The sequence below is a fragment of the Colobus angolensis genome, unplaced genomic scaffold (genome assembly GCF_000951035.1).
Source record: "Colobus angolensis palliatus isolate OR3802 unplaced genomic scaffold, Cang.pa_1.0 Scaffold89, whole genome shotgun sequence".
NCBI lineage: Eukaryota > Metazoa > Chordata > Mammalia > Primates > Cercopithecidae > Colobus > Colobus angolensis.
This window is the reverse complement of record NW_012122820.1, coordinates 823255-825880: the sequence shown is the minus strand read 5'-3', so window position 1 is coordinate 825880 and position 2626 is coordinate 823255.

Genomic DNA, 2626 nt, shown 5'->3' with positions numbered 1-2626 from the left:
AAAAAACGCAACCAGAGGCTGGGGCCGGTGGCTCAGGTCTGTAATCCCAGCACTTCAGGAAGCCAAGGCGGGAGGATTGCTCAGGCCCAGGAGTTCAAGACCAACCTGGCCAACATGGCAAGACCCCTCCATCTGTACAAAAAATACTAAAAGTAGCTGTGTGTGGTGACACGCACCTGTAGTCCCAGCTACTCAGGAGGCTGAGGTGGGAGGATCATCAAGCCCAGGAGTCTGAGGCTGCAGTGAGCTGAGACCGCACCACTGCACTCCAGCCTGGGCGACAGAGCGAGACCCTGTCTCAAAAAAAAGACAAAACCATGACCGCAGTGCATGAGCTAACCAGGCCTGTCCACAAAGTTAGGAGAGCGAGCTGCCCTCAGCCCGTCTGCTGTCCACGGGGGGCGCCAGGTGAAAGGGGTCAGCTTACCCGCCTGGGGCTGTGTCCGGTTCTGATTTCACTGCAGTGAATCTGCCCTAAACCAAACGTCAGAAAGAAAAACACGGATGTTCCATCACAACACGAAGAGAGACAGAGACAGGCGCCCGCCCTGCTTTAATGCACAAGCTGGAGAGCTGAGAGCAGGGGCTTCTGCAGGGGGAGGGCGCCCCCGGGCGTCACACACTGCGCAGGGCTCCCCGGATGTGCTCACCACATCACGTCTTCTGTGCTTCCCGCCAAGCACTGGGCCAGGTGGCTGTCAACATCCAGCTGGGTCAGCCTGCAAGGGAGGAGCCACATACTCAATCATCAGCCTAACTGGAGCGGCCGGAAACGACCATCACCGGCCTGGCCAAGGTGTGGCCCCGGAAGCCAGGACAGGCGACTTCCGGCCATGACTCCCCGAGGGTGCCATAGCTGGCATGCTCGGCAGAGCCGCCGGGGACGACGTCCCGGGACTGACTGGGTGGCTTCAACCTAGACTTGGGCCTAGATCTTGCTGGAGGCCAAGTGGCCAGTGTCCCATCAGAGTGACCGTCCCTCACACACCACTGCTGGCGATACACCCCCACTGAGCGGCCAAGTCCACAGGAAACATGTCCCTGTGTCCACCTGTCAGCCACACCCCCCTCGCTCCCCGACAGCCTCTGCCCTCAGACCAGTCCACGGGGCGCCGCTTTGCCCTTGGGCTCTGCTGGTCCCTTCCTGTGGCTCCTGTGCCCCATCTTTATGGACACGGCAACCCTCAAGTCCCCCTCTCCAGACCACAGCTGGACCCCCACTCCCGGGGCCGGCTCCAGCCGCCATCAGCGGCCTCCTCACTCTGGCAGAGCCCACCCAGTGCCTTCTGAAGCCCCCGAGAGTCCCTCAGAGACTTTCCGGCTTCTGCCCATCCTGGGAACCAGCCCCTCCCTCCACAAGCTTTCTCTAAGGCTGCCAGAAGGTCCTAAGATCCAAACCGAGGTCATCTTGTCCCAGGGTTTCCAGGCAGTGTCCTTTGGGTGGAGGCCCTCTGAGATGCCTTCAGACCCCTGCCTGCAGCGGAAGAGCTTTGTCCCAGCCTCATCTGCCCTGTCTGTGAGGCTTCGGCTGCTGAGCAGACATCCAGGCCCTGCAGTGTGGAGGGGCCAACCCGACTGCAGGACAGTGGGGGCTCAGCCTAGAAGCCTCTGGTGGCTTCTGCGTGTGGGCAGGGGAGCAGGGCTGCTGGGTGGGCTGGCACTTGGCAGTGTGAGGGGCCTCAGGGCTGGTAAAATCCCAACGACCGGCCGGGCGCGGTGGCTCACACCTGTAATCCCAGCACTTTGGGAGGCCGAGGCAGGCGGATCACCTGAGGTCAGTTCAAGACCAGCCTGACCAACATGGTGAAACCCCATCTCTACTAAAAATACAAAAATTAGCCAGGCGTGGTGGCGCCTGTAATCCCAGCTACTCAGGAGACTGAGGCAGGAGGAGAATCGCTTGAACCCGGGAGACAGATGTTGCAATGAGCCAAGATCAGGCCATTGCACACTGCACTCCAGCCTGGGTGATAGAGCGAGACTCCTTCTCAAAAACAAACAAACCAAACCCGATGACCAACCCGGGGCCTCACCGCATCCACAGAGACAAAACACAGCTCCAGCTCTCAGCACCCTCACCGGTGCCCAGCTTCCCGTGCACCCACGTGACCCGCAGGTGTCTGAAAATGCATCCAAACAGGACCACGAGAGGACCTTAAGGACACAAAGGACATTCTACACAGTTTGTCAAATCCAGCATGTGACAGTCCTCTGGGTGACCCGGAGAACACCAAGGACGCGAGAAATGGGAGGCCTCCCGGCAGGCAGCTCCACTGCTCAGACCCGCCTCTGCCAGGGCTCCAGGCTCAGCAGGCAGACGTCTGTGCGGGACAGGGCGACGGTTCAAGGCCAAGTCCGGCTGTTAGACCAGACCCTCCAAGCCAGGCGGTCTCGCTGCCGGGGTCCTGTCCGGTCATGAGTCCCGGGGCATCCCAGGGTGGCCGTGCAAACCCTTGTTCCCAAAGACACGGGGCTTGTCTCCCAGCTAGCCTGCCCATGCCATGGCCACAGCCTCGGGCGAGTTCCGTTCCAAAGTACTGGCTCTCCCTTACAATCAAGTGTTCGAATGTGCTTGAAGCATTCCAGACACACCAAGGCCTGGACCTGACTTCACTGACGCCTACTT